This window comes from Haemaphysalis longicornis, unplaced genomic scaffold (assembly GCF_048455015.1).
Source record: "Haemaphysalis longicornis isolate Haplotype H1 unplaced genomic scaffold, Haemaphysalis longicornis Haplotype H1 scaffold_2, whole genome shotgun sequence".
Taxonomy (NCBI): Eukaryota; Metazoa; Arthropoda; class Arachnida; order Ixodida; family Ixodidae; genus Haemaphysalis; species Haemaphysalis longicornis.
The window spans coordinates 153,460,812-153,484,922 of NW_027526295.1; the positions used below are offsets into that span (position 1 = coordinate 153,460,812).

At 47.1% G+C, this 24,111-nt stretch overlaps 1 non-coding gene across 1 annotated transcript; it reads left to right on the plus strand.

The window, feature by feature from the left end:
- Nucleotides 1-812: 812 nt before the first annotated feature.
- Nucleotides 813-885, plus strand: Trnak-cuu (transfer RNA lysine (anticodon CUU)). Its single transcript has one exon. It is a non-coding gene; the product is annotated as a tRNA-Lys (tRNA).
- Nucleotides 886-24,111: the final 23,226 nt, after the last annotated feature.

Sequence of the window (24,111 nt, forward strand, 5' to 3'; positions counted from 1 at the left end):
AGTTCCAGCCGTGCCGGGCGTCGCTCAAAAATCGGCGGAGCAAAGTGCAGAGTATTGATTTAATATGAGGTTTAACTCGCCGACGCTACACAGGCGATGAGGCACGCCGTAGTGGAGGGCTCCGGATTAATTTGGATGACCTGGGGATCTTTAACGTGCTCTGAAATCAGTACACACTGGCGTTTTCGCTTTTCACCTCTACCAGAAAAGCGGCCGCGGCGGCCGCGAATCGAACCCGCGTCCTAGGGCTCAGCAGCCCAACTCCTCAGCCACTGAGCCACCGCGACGGGTAAAGTGTAGAGTAGTCTAGTCCAAGAAGTGTAAAGATACGTCCTCGCGGAGTGCCGCTGAACGCCCGGGTCACGTGAGCGCCGAGTCGATGCTCCCGCGCCCGGCCACCACCGACGAGTTCCCGGCCAGCGCGGCGAGCAGGAAAAGCGACTGAAAAACGCGGGAATCTTCCCCTGTTCCCCCGTCGGAGAGGGCGAGGACCGGTTTCCTCCGCAGCCGCCGTTGCTTATGCGCGTGCGAGCTCCCAGTAGTGTGGCATTCGAAAAGCGGCGGCGGTTTTGAGCGCGCGCAAATGCCCGTGCTTATTACACTTTTGAACGACTTGAATAGTAAATAACCATACGGCCCTCTTCATTCGCTCTGACAGATCGTTCCCTGTTCGTGTTTTGTTCGGTATTTACGTATCGACGCGGAAATTATTTGCCTATAAGGACCATAAACGGGTGTAACGGGTCGTGGAATAAGGCAAGTGTTGCTACTTGCGTCTTTGAAATATGTGGCAACAAGACTCAACCACCACCGCCCGGCTAGCTCAGTCGGTAGAGCATGAGACTCTTAATCTCAGGGTCGTGGGTTCGAGCCCCACGTTGGGCGCAATTTTCCTTATGGCACCAATTTTTTTTGATAGTCTTTTACGCAAAGATATAACCCTGCAGAAAAATACTTCGCTAACTTTTGCTCAAGTTGTGTTTGATTATGCAACCCTAATCACTTCGATTCGATTATCTTCGTCGCCATGTTACTCTATTTTTTTTCGGATACGTGAATTGAACGACATGTGAGAAGTTTGAGATTTTGTCTACTGAATCCTGCTGTATTCGCCTGTTGTGCGACCGACGTTCAGTGCTTCAAACAGCGCCTACATTACCCTGATGTAGTCTTGCCCTGTTGCATATCGTTTGTAAGCAAAAAAAAAAAAAAAAAAAAAAAAACTGAGCCAGCTTGCACAACCGTGCAAGCATGATGTGTTCGTCTCACTAAGCTAAACTTGACGAGCGTCATAGAAGGCACTGATGACCATTTACCGTGTGTACAGTTGAACCTCCTTGATCCGTTAAAAAAAAAAAAAATGCGCGAGGGAGAAACGTACTATTCGGGAAAAACTATGATCTGCCGCAATACAAAAAATAGCCATGGAGAGGCCAACATGAGCATTTAATGGCCTTTTTCACTTGTCTGTCAACGTCTGCTGGCGCATGCCGCGGCCCTTTGAGAGCAAGAGCTCCTTTTCTAGACATAGCAGACTTTTCTCCACATTGGGATTATACTTAGCGCGAAAGCAACTCCGTACCGCTTCGAAGCCGACTACAGCCTGAATGTGGCTGCCGGAGACACCATTTCTTCCTCCCCGTCGTCGCCGCCATCTTTCTCGGAGGCTTCGTCCAGCGCCGGCGGTGCTCCATGGCGTGATTCCACCACGATTTCTCCCACCCAAGGTTCGCGTTTCACATGTTGGGACGTCGTTATACAGGCGACGTTGGCTAAAGGCAGCCGCGTTACCAAGTCACTCAGGCAAGCCCCGCGCCGCGGGAAAGCCACCGCGGCCACACAGGCGGCCCGACCGCCGCTCGGTGCTCGGTGCCTGCTTATTGCGCCGCGCACGCTCAGGATCGGTCCGCACACACGTCAGCACGTTTTTTGTTCACCGTAAAACGTATCATCTGGTCACAGTTGGGTAAAATTTTGAAATTTTGAAAATTGAGAGCGTAGTAACTGGGAAATCGTATGAATCGGGAATGTATCAACGGGGTTCTACTGTGTATCTATGACACTCGTCAGTAGAACACCAAATCAAACGCAAAGTAAAGTATACAAGTTCTTTATCTCCATAGTGCCCTCTTCCGTTCTCGTATACTTTATCGTCCGCCACCGACGGGGAGGCCTCGCGTAAAGCTTGCAAGGCCACCTCCCCCCGCTCAGCGTTGCGCACAGAGCTCATGGTAGACAGGTTCACATCGAACCAAAGCCGGTCGCAGACGGGGCAGTATTCGCGAACTCGACTTCCAGGAATTGTCGCTGAAAGCAGTCGTTCGCGCCGCCTATAAATCCACGGACCTGCCGCTGAAAGTTCTCCATGACTCGTAGGCGGGGTCGTTCTGTCGGCGACGCTGTTTTTTCGAGCGCACACTTGCACGCACCCGTTCGGAGTCCTCGGCTCGTTGTCGCCGATTACATTCTCGCCTCGCAGCGCGCTTCTTGATAAGCCGCCTCTTCTTCGGGCGTCCGGATCTTCTTTGGTCGCCCCGTCCCCCATGTGTGCGGCACAGCGTCGGAGAGAGTTCTGACGCCGTCAAATGTCGCAAGAAAGAGGCGTTTCCTTGTTGAAGGAGCTTCTTTATAAACGAAGTCGCATGTAGAAGAACCAGAAGGAAGAAGAAGCCCACACAGCTAAGCAGGCCGAGCTGCTCGCACTTTTAGCAGAGAAGTCTGCTTGGTGGCGGTACTAGCTAGCGAAGTCTGGGCATTATTAGTGCGGCATGTGATGTCAGATGCAGACGACAAATGACGCTCGCGTTTCCGTTCACTGACGGCGCAACCAATTCTCGCTTGTGATAATATGATCCTTCTCCATTCAAATGCTTATGCCTCTAATTTACAGTTTTGCGTAAAAGGTGCATTGGCCCTCCTTACGCCCGATTCTTCGCCAATCCCTCCACGTGGCTGTGGGTCATGATACAAGGAACATTACGAGACGCACGCTCACGTGCGCTGAGAATTTTCTTGGTATTTTTTTATGTTCATCGGAGGCGCAATCAAGACCTCAAACAGCTCTGCTGTTAAAAAAGAGAAATGCGGGTTGTTTTTTTCATTCCTTGTCGCTGCGACTACCTTCCTTGCTTCCGTTGTGGCGTTCTTCTTGTTTGGCCGTAGTCCTCACAAGAAGGAGGAAATAAGGCCTTGCGGGAAGGTGTGCGCCGTGCGCGCATGACCATTTGATAGCGTCTTTACTCTCCCATAACGTTGTTTTACTGCGCGGTCTGATAGCGCGACGGCCTATCTTCAGCCAATCGTTGACGAAATTAATTGCTGCTACTGCCATTGCTATCGTTGGAGCAGGGGCTCGGCCAAGACGCTAGATGTAAAGCTGACGCCGTTAGACTGCTATTTTCGTCGAAGCCGCGTTAATGATCAAAACTGCATGGCAGCCAGAGGGACGAAAATGCAAGAAACTCCAGGAAGCGCTTGCTTGGGCAGCGTCAAAACCGTTTAGTGACAAAGCCGACTTTACAGGGAAGCCATTCCTTTAAAGCAAATTAAGCCAACCATGTTTCCTCGCAAATGCGTGATGCAATAATCTGTGTCCCATTTGTCTACCTGCCACCTACATCATGCAGCCTATCCGTCATGCAATGCTGTGGAATTAAAGGGACAGCAGTCGATTAACTAACTTCAAAGGGGCGTGTTTGGAGATAGAGTATGCGCTCTCAGCTAATTCAATATCACTAAAAAAGCTTTAGATACGTTCCCCTTCCTCGTTGTTAGACAGAAGCTGTTTATAAAAAAGCATTAAAGAACCTGATTATGTCAGAACGCACGTCCTGTAGCTGCTGCTGGGGACGACATGCGTCATGAACGAGGAAGGCCATTGAACTATTCGCGGTGACGCGCTGAAATTTTCCGTGCACTGCTGAAGCAGTGGGAGCGCGTGGTGCCCAGTTCCAGTCCGATAGGCCAGCTTTGGTTGGTTGAAAGGGCCGACGCTGCTGGCACTACGAATGGGGTCCTGCAATGGGGACACCACTCCACATTTTTTTTTGCTAATAAAGAAGTTTATTCTCTCTCTCTCTCTCTCTCTCTCTCTCTCAACCAAGGCACCGCCAGCGCGGTTCCATGTCCCCGACTAGATCGAGCCATGCCGTCCCCAAAAGCTACCCCCTCTCCAGACGAGTGCAACATGGGCTGAGGGAAGACGTTACACTTAGTAGTAGTAGGGCGAGAGCGTTGAACCATTCAAGCGAAGGGGGTGTAGGAAAAAATGGTTCCGGAAAAAATGGTCCCGGAAGAAATGGTCACGGAAAAAATGGTCCCAAATACAAGGTAGGAAAAAATGGTCCCGGAAAAAATGGTCCCAAATACAAGGTAGGAAAAAATGGTCCCGGAAAAATTGGTCCCGAAGCCAAGACACGAAAAAGTCTTGTTCGAGTAAAGTCGGTTAATCGAACCAAGAACGTTTGTCTTGCTAAAATGAACAAGGTATTAAAGAAAAACATAGAAATGTTCAGTTTCTAAAAATACCCGGAAAAATTGAAGACGGCACCAATTTAAAAATGCAAGCGCTGCGCTAGATTGTTGTCTATAACCCATGTTAAACGAAAATAAAAATATAATGGCTGTTTCAAACAAGCAAGCACACTATAATTCGGTCACCGAAATGTTTGCGCACGGAGGTGTCCGTGCAGCGAAACCGTATCCATACACCGATATGTACGTACACCGAAATATCCGTACACCGAAATGTCTGCACCGAAACGTCCTGCACTGATATGCCTTGCACCGAAATGTCCTAGACCCGGGACGACGCTGTGCACTTCTTTGATGAAGCTCCCACGGCTTCTTGCGCAGTTTACACCGATACTGACGAAACCTCGCAGCGTAGAGCTTCTATGACCTTCCAGACACTGAGATGGCTGCGTTCGACTAAGCTACTAAACCGACGGTTCCAGGCCTCGCAGTTGCTTGTGCGGTTTTAATCCAATTACTTGCATTAAAATGTTTAATCCATGCTCAGCCCTACCATCCGTCCATCCATCCATCCATCCATCCATCCATCCATCCATCCATCAAAGCGTCCGTCCGTCCGTCTGTCTGTCTACCCAATTTTCTTTGTTAGATTTTAGCTTCCAAAGGCGTTAATTTCGGCCCCTTATAGGAATATTAAAGCATACCATCTTTCTCAAACCTTTAGCTAAAACGCAAAGGGACAAAATCAAACCGCAACAAAGTTCAGATCGGACTAACTTGAAGGGAAACACGTTGGCTGGGCCATGGGACCATTTTTTCCTAGATGGTCACTGGGACCATTTTTTCCGGGACCATTTTTTCCGGGACCATTTTTTTCCGTTTCCGAAGCGAAGGTCACTGTTGGTTCCAACTGCTGCCTCTGCTTTGCCCTGGGTACATGCGCCTCGGTTTAGTTCCGTGGGCCGCAGACACGGCGGGATGGCTGGGAAATAAGGGCTGCTCGATTCGATAAACTGCTCCATTAATACGATCATGTACGTTTCTTTAATCTGGAGAGAGAAAGAGGGGGAGTTGTTGAAAGAAAAAAAAAACGTCTAGAGGTCGGCCTGGTGATATAAGCTCAGGCCAACTATTCTGTGTGTGGAAAGGGGAAAAGGGAGTGGGAAGAGAAGGTCAGGTATTGAGACGATGAGGAATAGATAAGATTATGGCTATAGTGAAAACATGAATGTCTATACCGTATATACAGTTACATTAAGCGCAAGCATAAAAGTTACATTACATTACATTAAACGCAAGGGTAAAAGTAGCGCCAAAGCAGTAACTGATTTCGTTATGCCGCTATGAAGGGTTGCTTCTATGCGAGAGTCACAGCGAAGGCATGTTGAGAGAGAGAGAGAGAGTAAATGTTTATTGAAAAAGGAGAAGAGGTCGGCCTGAGAAATTGATCTTGGGCCTGCTACTTCCCTCTGGGGGGAGGGTACTGGGGACAGAAAGAGAAAGGAATGAATATGGAAGGTATTGGGAATGACAATGAAAGCGACAAATGAACTATGTACAAGCAGTAAACCAATAAAAGGCATGTTGAATAATAAGAAAAGCCTAGCTGGCTCCCACTTGCCTGGTCATTCCAGCACACCCGGTCAGTCAAGAGAGCAAATCAGTTCTGGATTTCGTTCATCATTACAGGGAATCTCTCCAAGCACAGAAAGCAATGAGAAACTCTGATCATAGACAGGATTCACGAGAACCTTGCATAGTAGCTAAGCTCGTCCGCCATTTGCTTTGCTTTTGGCCTCTACGCCTCCACGGAAGGCATGTTGAGGTGACGAACGGACATGTGCACATACTGTCGTATTTCTCGCTCGGGTCTTGTCAATCTGCCATGAAATAATGTAAAAAAAGATCACGACAGCGTGTACCGAAAGCCAGTCGTCCCCACTTTCGTCCTTGTTAAAAGTAAGTGGGAGCGCCACGGACAGAAAATGGGTGGCGACGGTTGTGTCTCGCGTTGGCTGGCCCAGAGAAGCTCCGTTTACTCCCCGACGAAACGGACTCAGAAACCCCGTCCCAGTCAATCTGGAAGGGTCAAGCACCTCCGGCTAGCGAAGGCCATGTGCACATCGGCGGCGTTGAGTGGCCGACAACTTGACGAATGACCTGAAGGTCGTTAAGATCGGCATGCCGCTCCCCGTTACGATGCGCTAATTCCTTCTGGGTGGTCGAGAAGGCTAGTTGCCTTAGAGGAGAGGGGAAAAAAAAAAGTAGTGAAAACATGCTCCAGTATCATCACCTCCGGATGTTTCCGGATGTTTGACCTTTGACCTGCGCTCGTTGACCCGTCGAGCTGGGCTTGCTTAAGTATACGAAAGTACGCTTGGCGCGGCTTTTTTTTTTTTTTTTTTTTTTCGGGTACCACACGAAAATTGAATGACGAGCCCAAGGAATCGAGTCAGTGTCATTCTTTCTAAATCGAAACATATCTCCGTAAATTTGCTATCCTCTGCATACGCGCATATGGGTTCATAACAGTGTAGCTATATGCGCAAAAAGCGAAACAGCATGCTCACTTGTTCTGCGTCTTGTAGCAGCAATATATACGGATGCGCTGGTTTGTAACTATATGCGTGAGAGTTTCTAATGAGGCTGGATCTTAGCAGCAACAGTGATATCATAAACCAGAAGGGATCAGCCTATAGTACAAGTTCTAAACCGATTAATCAACGTATGTTATAAACTACTGGCGCTTGTTGATATGAGTAAACAACAGCTTAAAAATTTTGGTACGAGCTCTATGGCTCTTTCTAATATATGTGGTCATCAATGCGATAAATCCGGAATCAAATGGGCTATTCTTAGGAAACAGTCTATTTCCAGTGGCAAAGAAGCTTGTTTACGTTTTGCTCACTGTCATCGCAGATGCTTCTACGTTTCACGGGCACTGTATATTTTATTCGCTGTCAGTATACTTGTTCACTGTCATTCCATATGCGCTATGCGGGTCATCGCATGACGCTGGTATGGCGATATGGCTTATACGAGTTTTCGTAATAGGCCATGTTTTCCGCAAGAATTAAACCCCGAGCCCATCACTTTTGCAAGCGAGCTAAATTATATCCTGTTACTTACACGGCTTACGCCACAGTTGGTGCATAAAAGACGAAAATGCAATTGCTATGAATATGTGTTACCACATTCTCTTGTAACAGCATACGCCCGTATACTTATGAAAAAAAAAATCATTGATTTTTGTGTTTTTTCTGAAGCCTTCCGTGCTCTCGGTTCTCATCCATAGTCTTTTTGCTCGCTAACATCGTGTCCGGTTTTGGTGCAAAGTGGGCAGATTGAACACAGACTATTTATTATACAGGCTTGCGTCGAATTTCAGGACGGCACAGATGGTTCGTTTGGCTCACGTGAGTTCAACCAACAGACTGTCTGAAGAAACTAATCGATATTAAAGCAAGGTGTCGTCTGGTATGTATGGCACACTGCGTTGTTTATGTCGTTACGTTGTCTCCGTTCTGTTGCGTCTTAAGCTATGTTCAGAACACCGATGCAAAAGCCATCGTGATATATGTAAAAGAACGGCGTGTCACGCAGTTCGGTTGGCTGAGGCATGAAATGGCGTCGTTCTTTAATGTTATTACGACAGTTGCGGCAACAGACCTCCCTGGTAGGCTCACCCGCCGTGAGGAGGTGGCGCTACGAAGGATTCGCGTCGGCTGCTCTTACACCAGCTGTCACCCACGCCTGGCCCCTGGATCGACAGGCTCCGTTTGGCCGGACATGTCCATTTTGCACCACGTCGGCATCTACCGCAGATATGCACCATCTTCTGTGAACTTGCCATGGCCTCCAACGTTCCCGACAGCAAGTACTACATAGTGTGGGACTCAACCCAGGCCGGCCGCCCGACTACAGACGCTGGCTCTTTGGGCCGTATCACCGGAGCCTTTTAGACTTTCTGAGTGGAAACTTCCTGTTTACGTACATTTAGACTCACTCTCCCCGCACCGTTTTATGCTGCAGAGCAAACTTTCGCAATAAAAAAAAAAAAAAAAACAGTCTCAACCCGGCCTAAGTCATGTGCGTTTTTATGCCAGTGTTTTGTCATTTTATCTGTAGTGTGTGCAGTCGCTACAAGTGTCGGCACCACCGCATTTTTATGACGTCTCTGTGCGAAGTCATTACAACTTAGTTAAAACTATGCTTACACGTATAGGTGCAATAGCTAGCAAAAAAGCTGTTATCATATTGAGGACTACCAAGAGAGTATCACGGGAATTGGTCCCCTTGGAAAAGGAGCACTCTGACTGGCTATATTGAACGCGTTTCAAAGCAACGAAAGTCTTACGCATTTCCGCGGAATTCTTGAAGCGCGATTTTTTGACACCAGGCTTCAGAAACAGAAGGAGAGGTCTTCAAAACTGTTCGTATGTTCCGTCCTCCAGTGGCATCAGCATCACCATGCGCCTTATCATCATCATTGTCGTCCGGAGCGGATAGCAACAAGATGAAATTAGAATAGTTGCTGTCATCGTCGTTAACATTTCTAGGTCTATTTTCTCATCGTCTGAACCGCTCTTTGAAGTAGTAATCATCCCGGCTCCGTAAATGAGTCTTCCAAATCTAAAGCACGTTCGACACTAGCTGCCACTCCAGCAAACTCGGTGAACTTCCAATCCTAGCGTATAATAAGCACTGCCTTTTAATGAGGCCTTCGGATAAAGTTGCTCCCTGTCTCCGCAATTTGTTAATGAGTCGACGGAGCAAATGCGGCCGTTACACGTGGCTGCCCAAGTTTTAAAGTAGCGAAGATGTCTGTCGCAACTTCCTTAAATGGTTCAATCATGTTCACCGACGGAAAGCGCTTTTCAGCAAATACAACTTTTGCGCGCATGCTCTGTAACTCAGTAAAATATCTTGGAAAAAAAATCATGCCACAGTTTAGCCTCTAAGGCGACTGTATCATTGCGAAGAGTTCCCCCTACTTGCCATGATTGGCGAGTTCACCACTCGGAATTCTCAACGCCGCATAATTGGTTTCGGTATAGTTCTGATAAGCAATGAGTTACAAGCACTTCCGGTATTCCACTTTAATATTCCCGTATTGACAGAAGACGGGAATTCCTAATGGTTTTGAAACTACACGGGGAACTCATTAAGACAAGTAAACAATACGCAGCCCAACTCATTACGCCGAGTCGTACTTGCGGGCAATCGTCATATAACATATAATTTGTTTCGGGAAGGTTCACATGACGCACTAAACATTTATGTTATCGTACTCCTCCCAACTATATACAGGCAGTACACGGGTATTTATAGTTATTTACAACCCCACGGGTAAACCGTGTAATCCTGGCAAGTGATTGTAACTAGGCGTCATGTCCACTAATATTTTTTTTCCAAGATACCTACATTAGACTGAGAGACGCAAAGCATTCTCTAGAAAGTCTGCTTTGCCCCAAAGCTCGTTCTGCGCTTATGGTCACTATATCCAACGAATCATTAGATCTAACGAGTCAGGACATCCATTAGGTCACGCGATGCCCCAGACAGAAGGTCCAACGAGTCAGGATATTCATCCGAGTCACTATAGAACCGACGCGGTACTAGATCCAACGACTCGTTGCAACCAACGGAAGAACCACGCGTGCTTGTCTTTTTTGGGGTTGGGTGCTCATTTTGTTTATCGGTTTACTTTTATTTTACCAGCCTCCACGAATAACAGGTTCATGAACTACTTGCGCTCTCTAGATGCCTGAGTGTGAAGGCAAGAAAGAATTGACTGCAAGATTTTGTCGCCATAAAAGTGGTATTGATTTTGTACGCGCCCCAGTTAAGTCTCAACCGTGAATTAGATACGCGTACATCTCGTTGTGTAGGCGGAGATGATTGCCCCATGGTGGGTAGCGGCACACGGCTTCACTGTAAAAAAGGATAATTCAGCAAGCAACGCACAACGGGCTTGTTGGTACATAGTTTGATAACAGCGCTAGGAGAGCACACAGAGGAGGCGACACGAGACTGGGTGCTGACTAACAATTAAATACGCGCTTTTTATTCAGCGCCCAGTCTCGTGTCGCCTACTCTGTGATCAAACTAAGCATACAAAACATTTGCGAAAAAGTTGGCTTCACCGTGCAGCATCTCCTGCACGCGGGTAGGTCAAAGCTATTGGGGGGTAGCGTCATACAACTTCGCTGTAAAAGAGAGTCATTCAGAAACGGTCCGCACTGAAAGTGAGAGTCTATTGCACGTGTGCGGCGTACAGACCACTGCAGAAAAAAGTCCCCGCACGCGCACATAAAGAGGCCATACGCGCGCGTCCCTCGTATAACGGCGCATATAAACACACGCGTAGCAAGGCCACGATATATAGAGCGCCGCTGGGAAGCGCATGTCGTTTGTGGGTGAACGTAAACCGCGGACCTGGTTGTTCGGCAGCGCTCAAACGGGTCCGAGGGGAACTTATATCTCCGCGCGAGATTCCTGGCTCGGGGTGTACGTCTCTGCCGCGGCAGGCATTGGTCGTTGAAAGCGCCGTCTTTGCTGCTCTCCAAGCGTTGTAGGGAGCGGCGGGGCCCGGACTCATAGCCGGCGGCGAAGTGCTGAGGGTGCGGCGAGATCAGAGCCGCCAGGGACAGCCGTAAACGCCGCGCCGCGCACATGCCGGCCTGAGATGGCAGAAATTAAAAATGCATCCAGTCATAACTCGGCCTCTCGCGAGCTTATGGATCGGAAGGATGGGTTCTGGTGCTGGGGAGACATGCGTCCGGTTTCCATTCGTGAGGGCGGTCGGCGTAGAAGAGGATGGGGAGCTTTTGAAACATTTTTGTTTTGATTTATTCTTCCTGTAATACTTATTCAGCACGGGGAACAGCCGCAGAGTTGCCGCCGGGTGGTGACAGCCACCGCCTTGACTCCAAAACTATACGGCACTGCAAAAAGAAAAGAAAGGGCGTTTTCTGTGTCCTTAAAATGCTCTGAGGTGGGTGGTTAGTTTTCCATGGCACGACGAATGGCTGACAATGCACGAAATAATACAAACACTCCACCACGTAACACAGAAGCAGCTAGAAACTAGAATTGTAATGAAGTGAGTCGCTTAATAAATAATAATGCGTTGAAAATCGAATTAAAAAAAAAAAAACTCAGGGAAGCTTACACTCACGCGCAAGACTTGAATGGTGAAGCTGTTTGAGGTGAGCATTGCCGGACACATTATTAAGTCTCAGTATCATTGTTTATTTCCATAGTTGCGGTGCCAGTGATCGTCTTCATACACATCGGAGAGGTCGTCGTCTTCTCTGCGTCGAGTGGTGGATGCCAAGTCATCCTCCGCGTTGTAGTGCCAGCTTCGCCAGCTCGACTGGCGAAGTTTGCACTAAGTCGCGCAAAGCTTGACCATAGCAAAACTGCAGGAGTTCTCTATGCGTCAGCACTGAAGGACACATCACCACGCATCTGTGCAAGTTTGAAATCGTTTATTTACATATTCCGTCTTTGCTTTGCACTGTACTAGTAGTATAGTCGTCGTCATATGCATCGATATCATCACCACGCATTTGTTTGAAATTGTTTATTAACATATTCCGTCTTTTCTTTGCACTGTACTGGTAGTATGTAGTCAAACCCGGTTATAGCGAACTCCAATATGCGCCTCGATTAGTTCGATATATCCAATAGTTCGATATAGCCGAACCCGCCTATAACGAGTTTATTGTTACGAGTTCGCAATACGCGAGAATCCCCTTGCCATCCTCGCATGCAGAAACGAACAAAATAAAGTATGTGATTACCATACACAAAACAATCGGTTTATTGCAAATAATAAAGCTATACTTTCCACCTCAACCCCTTAACTGCCTACTTCTAAAACAAGCGGTGATTTTTGTTTGTCCTTTTGTTTTGGAAGCTTCAACTAGCACAGCATTCTTTTAACTAGACATTGTTTGCACCAGTTCAAGTCCGTGTCCTTCAATAGAGAGTTTTAGCATATCGTTACCGTGCTTACGTTACCGTGTTTGCGGCAGCTGTCGACTGCGCAGCGCGAGTTACCGCGAACGGTAACTTATCGGCACAGGCTTCACCGCCGCCAGCGGCTTCCGGTAACACGGTAAACGGTAACGCAAACACGGTAACGATATGCTAAATCTGCCTAATATCACAGAAATATTGGCGGAGGACATCGACTGCCGAAAGCACTTCATTAAGCGTCGGACGGTTTTCACTCGCGACATCCTCTGCCTCCTTGGTGCTTTTCATCAGCATTACGACGGGGCTGCTGACGGTGCCCGCTTCCGAGAGGTTTACAGTGACGGCAACGTCGTTGTCGACACTCAGGAAATCTTTGAAGGACACACCTTTCAGCACAGCATCGAGAACATTGGCGAGCTGCCGTCTTGGTCTGGACTCACTGACTAGGCGGGTTCCGTCGTGAGTTCTGCGCGTCGGAAACAGTTACGAAAAGTGTCGGGTGTCATGTCACTTCATACGAGGCCCAATGTCTCAGTCGCGGCCCTTGCTCAGTGGTCGCGGCCAATCAGCATCTCAATCTCCGCTTTGAGACCATGCGTTTTAGCGGTCATTCTTGGCACGCCGAGTTCGATATATCAGATGTGGTGTTCGTTATAAGATATATGTTTCGCGTGTATTTCCGTAACTGATTTATTTTTGTTCGATATATAGCATAATTCGCTCTGTCCGGGTTCGTTATAGCCGGGTTTGACTGTAGTCATCGTCATATGCATCGATGTCATCACCACGCATTTGTACAAGTTTGAAATTGTTTATTTACATATTCCGTCTTTGTTTTGCACTGTACTAGTAGTATAGTCATCGTCATATGCATCGATATCATCACCCCGCATTTGTCCAAGTTTGAAATTGTTTATTTACATATTCCGTTGTTGTTTGCACTGTACTAGTAGTACATTCATCGTCATATGCATCGATATCACCGTGTTCCTCATAACAAGCATTACATGCGTGCCAGGGATTGACGACAGCGCTAGAGATATATATATATATTTTTTTTTGCTAAAGCCATTGCGTGTTCCGGGAACGCTCGGCGGTCAGCGCGAAGCACGCGCTCACGAATGCTCCACATTCTCTCGGTATTTTTTCTTGCAACACCGAACTTACGGCTTGTGCAACAGCGCGGCTGTTAAAATGTATCAAATAAACACAGCGAAGCCTTGCTTCGCACTTTCTTTAGCGTGTAAAATTAAGGCAATTTTTGTGTCGTGATCGCAGTTGCTGTTATTGTTGTTGAATAAATATGTCGGAACCCGAAGGAAAGAAAAGAACAGGAAGTTAGGGGGCATCTTCCTAGCCAGGAAAGCCACGGGGTGACAAGAAAGCACTGGATTTTACGCACCGAAGTCTGGGCCATAGGGAGCGATTTGTAAAGGGGGTTATGAATTAATTTGGGATGCCCGGAAATCTACAACGCGCGCCGAGATGTTGTTCACAAGGAGGGTGGGTGCTTCTATCTGCGCAAGAACAGCTGGCATATATGGGCGAAAACAAAACATGTAACTTTCTGCTAACATCCTGAGCCACTGAGCGAATGCTGCGTGTCAACGCACTCTGTACGAGCTATGTACTCAACCAGAAGCTCCAGAAATCCCGCTTTTTAGCAGTCAAGGATCGTGATGTCACAAATCGCGCGGGAAAGTTAATGGATGGGACGATGCCTGTTTTCGCGATTTTCGGACATTTTCTGTTGTAATTTGCATTCACACCTCATTAATCTCCCGCTCCCCCGTGAGCGAAATGGCCGAATTTACGGACTTTTCTCCACTGCAAGCCTGTACGCGTACCTTGTCTCCAGCCACAGCAGTCAACCCCGATGGTCATCGAACCCGCCGCGGTGGCTCAGTGGCTAAGGCGCGTTCTGCTGCCGAGCACGAGGACGCGGGTTCAAGTCCCGGCCGCGGCAGCCGCTTTTCTCATGGAGGCGAAAAGCAAAAACGCCCGTGTGTTCGAGATTTCGGCGCACGTTAAAGATCCCCAGGTGGTCAAAATTAATCCGGAGCCCTCCACTACGGCGCGCCTCATCGCCTGTGAAGTGTTGCCACGTTCAACCACACAATCAATCATGGCTATCGAGTATTTTCTGGAACAGAAACAACCAATGTGAGGCTGAACAACACGCTACCGCAGCTACCGGTGCTGCTTTTCCCCAACGTCATCGGCCTCGATGAATGAAGCAGGTGTATAAAGTGGTGTCCAGCTCAACACTTCAAAACAACGGGCGTCATTTTGAAGCGACGCGGTGTTGGCATTCAAATGCATGCATTATCAGGTTGGGGCGTCGCTTGGAAGATGGGGGGACGCAATTCAATGCGCACTGACCCCCGTCGCTTTGCGCGTCGCTTTGCGCCGGGCTTCGTGCACGTGCTGCACTTTGCAAAGACCCATGCGATTTCCATCGTTTACCGCCCTTCCAACTTCAAGCGACGCCCCAAACTCAGAATACATGCATTTGCATGCCAACACCGCTTCGCTTCAAAATGACGCCCGTCGTTTCAGAGAGTTGAGCTCTAGCACTGCTTTTGTGTAGCAGAGAAACCGGCTTTGAGGAGCTCGGTGTATAGCAGCGCTCCGTAGGGATACATGGGGTCTTATATGTGTATTTAATAACATGAACTAGGGTTTTCATACACTGATATCAGTTATTGTATTGCCCCTAAAAGTGCCTTCTCAGCAAAGCATTTGTCATAATAGTGAAGCCAACTTTAAAGGGGCCCAGTGTATAGCATTTTATATGTACACATGGGGCTTAAAAGGTATTTAATAAAAGACCTTTGGCCACATTACTTCTGTGTCAGACCGCTCATATTGGCCATAAAAATGCCTTCCAGCAGAGAATTTGGGCATAGTAGGGCAACCTATTTTAAAGGGGCGTTATCGGAGGAATGCCTAGGCAGAGCGACTTAGGCATTTATCCGACAATTCCCATTTGGGAGTTCGTAACATTTTTTTTTACTCCAGGAGTGCATCCTATTGCAGAACAGCCATATTGAGAGGTGGAGGAGGTGGGCGAACAGAGATGGACAGGGGCTTACTAACTGTAGGCGTACTAACGCTGCTTCCCAAGCCCATTCGACCCCTACTCCTCCTGCCGCTTTTAGGGCTACCACTAATCAAAGCGAGGCTAGTGGAAAAGACAGTGTAGTAGTAAAACGAGTACAAAACGGTAGTCAGAGAAAGAAATGGACCGGGCCTCTTTAGGCTCATCTAGTGTCATCCGCTTTCGCGTTACATTGCGTTTTTATAGTAAAAGTGATGCAGTAATTTCGATGCTCTAGACGGATACATTCTTAATCACTCATTTCAAAGTACGGACCTCAACTTAACTAGCGACAGAAATATACGCGGCACAGTGAAAACTTGGGCTAGTTGGGGCTTTATTGACATTCGTGGAACGGGGGAAAGATCTGGATGTTTTTTCACAACGAAATAGACAGCACGCCGCGGTGAACTGGTACGTAGGCAGTTTTATTGGGAGTTGTAAAGTACATAAAAAACAATTATGGAGGTACTGTGCTTGCCAGGCGCAGAAACAGTAAAGAAACAATCAAAATTGTAATAACTTAAGGGGTTACGTACAAGCACGGACCCTTTTTTGAGACTCAAAACGATCAAACCCGAAGTGCTGCTGAGAGCTGGGCACACTGCTAACCGAACAGGAAACAAGGGTTTAGGATTTCCATTAGGAATACCATCCCCTTCGCAATGTTTCAGCTGAAAGTACTTTGTAATCAAGGATAAAGTCAATATAGCATGCAGTAGGCAGGCATGTAGTCACCAGCAAACTTACCATGTTCGCGAAGTGGTGTGACAACGACTGTTTTGGCAATTCTCCTCAAGCCTGCGCAGGCGAACTACGCTCCCAAGTGAATTTTCATACACGAGGACCTTCACCCAATTCATTAATACGCAAGGCACAGAACTGGAAGCAGCGACCATTCTCACCACTTCCGTCTAGACTGCTGAGGAGTTTGCCATCGTTCTTGCTGCCACAACAGGCGAAAAATTGCCTACTGTTATTACCGATTCACAAACCGCTTGCAGAAACTTTCTAATTGGCCGCATCTCTCAACCCGCACTGTACCTTCTTCGTCAAAAAAGAGACTACCAGAACTTAATATCATCATGGTCACCCGGCCACCAATTTCTCCGAGGGAACGAGGTGGCACACGCCGCTGCCCGTGCTCATACACACCGGGCCGTTATAACTTCAGAGGGAGAAAATGACGACCGAACTGCCTCAAAGCCAGCACCACTCCCCGCATACACCGAAATATTATGCCATGGCTACAAAAACGACCGTCATCGCTTCCCGCCACCTCATTCACAACTAACACGCGACGAAGAAACCACTTTCCGGCGCCTACAAACCAATTCGTATCCCCATAACACTCTACTAAACGCTATGCACCCCACCTAATACCCTGCCACCTGTAACTTCTGCCCTGGGGCTGGCACCCTATACCACGTGGTATGGGAGTGCCAACGGACTCCCACTGTAACTCCAAATACCAATCCTACATATGAGCAGTGGGTGGAGCAGCTGACCAGCTCCGAGCTCTCGCACCAGAGCCGACTGGTGGAACGGGCCCGGACGGCCAGCCAGCTCCAAGGCATCTTGGAATAAGGATGCCTCTCACTGGGTGGAGGCCCTAAGAACATCCTCCTGCTCATTAGTACAATAAATGTTCTCTCTCTCTCTCTCTCTCTCTCTCTCTCTCTCTCTCTCTCTCTCTCTCTCTCTCTCTCTCTCTCTCTCTCTCTCTCTCTCTCTCTCTCTCTCTCTCTCTCTCTCTCTCTCTCTCTCTCTCTCTCTCTCTCTCTCTCTCTCTCTCTCACCCAACTAAGAGAGAAAACCGTTTTGTAACCGCAGGGCGATTAGCTATAGGTTACGGAGTAATAAGGTCTCGAAGGCTCTAGAGCTGCGATTCCTGCCAATCCGTTTTTGTCCAGCACTTTTCCCCCCAATATGAAGCACAGCGCTTCAGCCTACTGTTTTGATCCCACATTGTTTTTGTTACCGGTACATTTTCAGAGCGAAATCAAGTTTTTTTTTACCCATAAAAACGTCGCTCTTAGTATTGATATGAAGTACCCGATTTCGCGCAAAAAACGAAAGACCTTGGTCCCCCTTTTCGCGGCAAGACAGTGCAAGCGGAATCTCCAAACGTGGCATGCGATACCAAGACATCTTCGGTTGGCGCCGCCGCCAAGGAATCCTAACCGCTGGTGTCAGACCGCGGCATCTGGCGAAATAGAGGGGAATGTGCTACAGCGTAATCCAAGACATTGAAAATCTTTACAGCCGCAGCTGTGAGTGCCCCTTTTTCAGAGAAAAAATGTTGGCTAGTGCGCAGGGACAATAATGTCGTCCTCATCTGTGCATATACACAAAGGGATCAGCCAAGAAGCTGGGTGTAAAGAGCCGACTTGCCCTATCGCGTACCTAGCCGTATATATACCTACCGTAATTAAACATACCTAGCGGTATACCTATTCTAGCCGTACCCATCGCGAATCATGGCTCGTATCTCAGCATCAGCCTTCAGTTGAACTTCAGGCGAAAACAAAGCTATGCTGTTTCTTGACCCCGCCCTCGATGGTATGCCTATCCTCGCGGGGAATTGGCCGAAAGGCCGGAAGTATAGACCAAGAGTATACGTTCCACAAGAACTTACTTAGCTGCTCAAAAGGGCTTTTCGGTCTCATTAATATTCCCGGGAAAATAACCCTCGAAGCAGTGTTTAATGAAATTATTTATGAGCACATCTCAAGACTTCCGCAAATAGCTTTATGGTTTAACGCACATTTCCGAAGGCAGCCGTACTATAACAAATCTACTGAAGACAGTTTTATTAAAACATACATATCACAGAAGAACCGCAGCATGGCCGTGAACCAATGCACATTTTGAGTCGTCGTCCCCCAGCGTTTCGTTGTCCATATTTCAACTTTTAAGAAGACAACATTTTTGCAGCAGCATAGCGACTTTTAGGCTAAGAATGGGTTGACATTTGCTTGAATATTGCCGCACAGTGCTTTCTCTTCTTTTTTAGAAATAAAAAAAAACTAAAATATTTCTTATCCGCCTTCTTTTTTTTAACCCTTGACTATGCCTTCGTCGCCGCGGTGACACACTAAAGCCTGACAAGGGCGCTGCCTTGTTCATTCCCACATTCGAGTCGTTCTTGCATGTTCGCCGCTGGCGGCTTTCATTCAAGAACTCATCAAGCCGTATCGTGCGGCCCATCTATATGATGTCTCTCCTTCACTTTCTAAATTTTTTTGTGGCCCCGCGATGAAGATTTTTTGTCAAAGCGTAGCCAGCCTGCGACTTCCGCCGCCAAACTTTTGATGTCGTTCCTCCTCACGAGCGCCGCATCATTTCCCTTTCGCGGCGTCCATGTCTTGAGTAGGTTTGGAAATACGATTGCACATTAATATTTTCGTGCACCACGAATAACGCGATCCCGGCCAGACGATATAATTCGCGGTTTCTCAGACTGGTACGTAAAGCGGGAGAGTCTTCTACGTGCACAAAGCAGGTTTGCGAATATCACCGTTGTACGCATTCTGATTAAAACCTGAGTGAAGTACTGTTTTTCTTTTTTTTTCAAGTTTGGGAGTAGGTCATTTGTTTGTTCGTTTTTGTCGGTATTGTGCTGGACGCAAAAAATCTCATTACAGTCGAACCTCGTTATAAGAAAGTAGTATCAAGACAGCAAATTAGTTCGTTATCACATCGTTCAACATCAAATTTCAAAGTCGATAGTGTTTACAGATTCTCTAAGTGTTGTACGTGCACTTTTGTCAAGAAAACGCTCAAAAAATTATGTAATCAATCTTGTTTTTAAGGCCCTTATGTCGGAATACGCCTCAAGTCTTGGAATAACAATATGTTGGGTTCCTGGCACTGTGGAATAGCCGGGAATGAAACCGCAGATCAAATGGCCACTGCTGGTACACTCTTGAACACAGTGGACATAGCAACAGTGCCGTACACAGACATGAAGCCACACATTAGACACCAACTTCGCAACGCATGGCAAACACACTGGAGTGAACAGGCAGATAACAAGTTACACGTAATAAAACCACACTTGGGAGCATACACTACTGACTCACACAACAGACACATTGAAGTTGCCTTAGCTAGGTTGCGGATAGGCCATACACATGTAACACACTCACACCTGCTCACTGGCTCTCTAAGACCCATGTGTAGCAGGTGTGGGGAGGGCCTATCCGTAGTCCACATCTTAATTACATGTAAGGCACTCGACACAACAAGACACAGACACTTCAAGGAACTATACAGACAACACATTCCGTTACACCTTTCCTTGTTTTTGGGTGACAATGCCATCGTCTCTGTGCAACGCGTTTTTAAATATTTGTCTGATGTTAACTTTTTAAACCTCATATCCTATCATGCGTAATCAACACTGGCCCTATACACCAGCCATCTCCATTGGTTTTATTTGATTTTACTGTTATTCTGGCTTACACATTTTAGTAGCCACTGTTTTCTGTTGTACAATTTTGTTTGGCGCTCTTTGCCCCAGCTGGCCTTGCGCCAAAATGAACCCAACCATCATCATCATCATCATCATCGTTGTAGCCGATATTCGTTGTAACAGTGGAGACAAAAACCGGCTCTACCAAATCGAAAATCTGGCTCGCGTAAAAATATTTGAAACAAAAATGCATTCTTTTCGGCTTAAAGTCCACTTTATACCGGGTAACTCTTACCTTTCTCCTTGTTTTATTTCTACGTCAACGAACCGGAACATGAGTAGTGAAATTACAACAGAACAAAGTTCACTCCATAAAACAGGCCTGCGTCTCTATTTATTTGGTGAAGGATGTGATCTTCGTCTTCTGGCTACTCCCAGCTCTGAGCAGGATGAAGTGTTTCACAGTGTCCGCGAAAAAAAGGGCCTTTACATTTCTGCAGTTTCGGACTATACTTGTTTTTTTTTTTTTTTTTTCAAGTAGCTTTTCAGAGTCCTGGTCAAATATTTCTTCGTTATGTCCGGTATCGCGCACGGCTCTCACGGTTTCAGTTTCGTTATAAAAGAATAAGTGTCATTGAAATAAAGCGTGACCAACGAAAGTTTGTATTTAGTTCGCTATAGGCAATTATTCGCTGTATCAGTGTTCGTTATAACGAGGTTAACCTATATTACAATGAGATTGTGCGGTCACGTATGTTAATTCTTTTCATTATGCGGGGGAAATAATCCTACAGGCTTCGGACGTGGAATTCAATGTGATGTTGGCCCGAGAGGCCAATGTTTCTCAGCTATCGTAGTTTTTATTGCTCTGATTGCGAGTTGCTGTGGGTGGAAGAACTGATTCTGCAGCTGTAGGAGGACCTGTTCTGACAGCTTAGTTTCATTTCATTTCATTTCATTTCATTTATTTATACTGCTAGCCCAGAAGTGGGCCGTTACGGGGTGGAAGTATAAAATTATTTGCGAAAAAAAGAGTACAGTACAGGTCTTGAGATAATTTCTCGGTATAGAGAGCTCGCTCGGTGTAAAGGAATTAATATTTTTGAGTTGGTTTGCGTGAAAAATAGGGACATTTTGGGGGCGGTGTTGGGACTGATTTCTTACTGTCGGGAACTTTGGCTCGCCTGCGCGACGACATACGAAAAAAATATTGATGGTTCCAGCTCATGATGAAACGTCCCACTGCGGAATTTTTATAGTCCCTTTTATATTTGCGATCTCTCTGACTCCATAAAAATTAAGGTGCATTATATTTTAGGTTATTGCAGTACGATAAAAACTTAGTAAAACAGGACACTTACTAGCCAAATATCAACCAAACCCGATACAAAGCACGCAACAAACAAAACTGCATAAAAGAAAACGGCGTACAAGTCATAATTCATAAAATAGAAAAAATAAGACTGGCAAGTAAACACATTCGAAAAATTTTCGTAATAACGAAAATAAAGCGAAGAAATACGTAGCAACGAAATTGTAACTCCGTATATATATACGCATCTCTCTCTTTCGCTGTCTGGCAAACTATAAACATTCTAACAAAATGGTTTCTATGGAATGAGAATAAAAATTACCATGAAAGTCAAAAGACATATTTCGATCGAATGGATATAAGAGATTAAAAAAACAAAAAAAAAAACGAAGTTTAAGCTTTGCCTATAATAGGCGGGCCGGGATCTCGCACATAACGTTGTTTCGTCGCGAAGCCAATTTGTGAAGAGAACGCTGTCCGTACAATGTTTCACTGTCAATGAGAGCAAAAAATTAACGCGCACACACACGCACGCACTCGCACACGGGCACACGCACATGCACACACACGAATTTTCTGTCACTGTTCCGTTAAGTGGAGTTCGACAGGAAATGAACCGTTTTTGTAAATTACAAACCGTCACACCACGTTTCGGATGGATCAGTGACGTGCGCAATATGAGGCCGAAGGTACCGCGGCCTTCTGCGAAATTTTGAGTTGGGGAAGGTGAGGGGCGCGGGGGGGATAATAAGGCACTTATTCATTCTGGCTAATATCTAGGGATGACTACTGACAATTATTTTTTGTCGTAAGAGACACACGCGTGAAGTTTATGGAAATTCTACGTCTGCTCTAACCCAACAATCAGCGATTTTGTAATTCCCCCGAAAAAAATATGCAATGGAAACTTAACCAGACCCACCCCATCATTTCCTTTTTATTTTTATTTATTTCAGATTTGTTTTTGTTTTGTTTTTACTTTTACTCTTTTTGATGCTTTCCCCGGTTTCTTTATTTTTTTTGGGGGGGGGGTGGGGGGGGGGGACTGGGGTTTGGTCCCCTCCGAAACAAAACCCTGCGTACGCCATTATTCCGGATATTTCATTACGGGAATATTACATGACTTCTCCCAACGAAAGCATACTTCTCCGCATGCGGAATCGCACTGCCCAAAAAGAAGCTTTCGAGCATTGCTTCGAAGAAGCAAAAAATGTCCGTGTAATATGACATGCGCAAAAAGAAGAATTAAGGCAGACGGATCCGGAAGAGAAAAAAATGTTGCCGAACGCCGAACTAAATTCCCCAGCAGTTCGACGGTTAGTTCAAGCAAAGAAGAGAAACGCCCGTCTGTATTTGGCTTCGAAAAAGATCCAGGTCAAAAGTAATGCATTCTCGTCGATACGAAAGATATGTTCCCGCTATTATCACCTTGCCAAGAAAGTACAGGTCATTTTAGTTTGTATACCCATCTGGAGGGAACAATAGCTAAACCAAGCTGAGTGACCGGCCACGTCGGGCAAGAAGAGCGCCCGTCTTTCGCCCGCCGGTGCAACGGACATCCGATACTTGCACCCCCGTGTAAACGACGCCCTTGCTTCCTCGAACAACAAAGCTCGTATCTCCCCGTCGAGAGATGATCAGCGTACCGTAGCGGCCTGTATGCACACTGGTAAAGCAGAGCCGTATCTATAGCGATCGCCTCCGCACGCGCCGAGGGGCAGTATCATTATCTCAAAAAAACATCGAGGGGGCTATTCATTTCCCCAGAACGGGCGACTCCGCGCCACAGTCGCGCCGTCCGGCGAGTCAGCGATGTCTTGTAACGATAAGCCGCGGCTCGAAAGACCGAGTGATTTCCCAAACTAAAAAAAGACTGGCGCGAACTGAGGCCCCCTGTGAGAGACCCCCCTCCCTACCGACCGCAGCGCGCTGATAACTTCCCTAAACGCCCCCTATCACGGTAGGCACGCAGGCTTCGGGCGGAGGAACCACGGTTCATCGAGCGTGACCCTGTGTTCCCGGTCTTGTCCTCGGGCTCTTCTCCGCAGCACCATTGACATGCGCGGAATCTCAGGCACGACGTCAACGTCAAATCTTTCCCGTGGAGCCTTCGGCGAAGTGCGCTTGGACAGTTCCCGAGCGGGGGAGGGCGAGTGCTGCGCGATCCCGAGTGAAAGCGGTGTCGTTGTTGCCCCCGCTCTAATGAAGCCGTGCGCGACAGGTCACGGGCCAGCCGTGTGTACGACAAACATAATGGGCTACAGCGGGGCAACTAACCTAGATAAGAAGGCCCACTTGTTTCGTCTGTAAACGTTGGCTTTCGCAACGAGACGAATTAGATCACGCAGCTATTGTGAATGTTAATTTATCTATTTGTTTTGCCATACCGGGTAAAATTGTGAACTTGAGTGGTTGCGTATTTTACTGCAAATAAAACGACGCATGCATTCTGAGATAGGAGGTATTTCCAACAGGCGTTTGGAAGCCCGCTGTTCTCAGCAGCATTAGTTGCAAGCGGAAGTGAGAGGTTTCAGGATACAGACGTAAACGTCTATCAGAATTTGAACACGACGCTGGTGACCGGGCTTGTAAGTACGCGTTTCCATTCGAGCATTCCACGTCAGATGCGCATGTACGAGGAAGTGTACTGCGCGGAGACACGAGTTCTTTCTGAATGCTTGAAGAAGTTGAGGTAGGCGCGAACATGTTTGACAGGCATGAGAACCAAGGGATGAGAAAACGGTGTATTTCTCACGTGTCGCAAGCTAGAGCGTACGGACGCAACACGGACTCCTTGAGCTCAAGAGACGTGTTCTTTGAGGT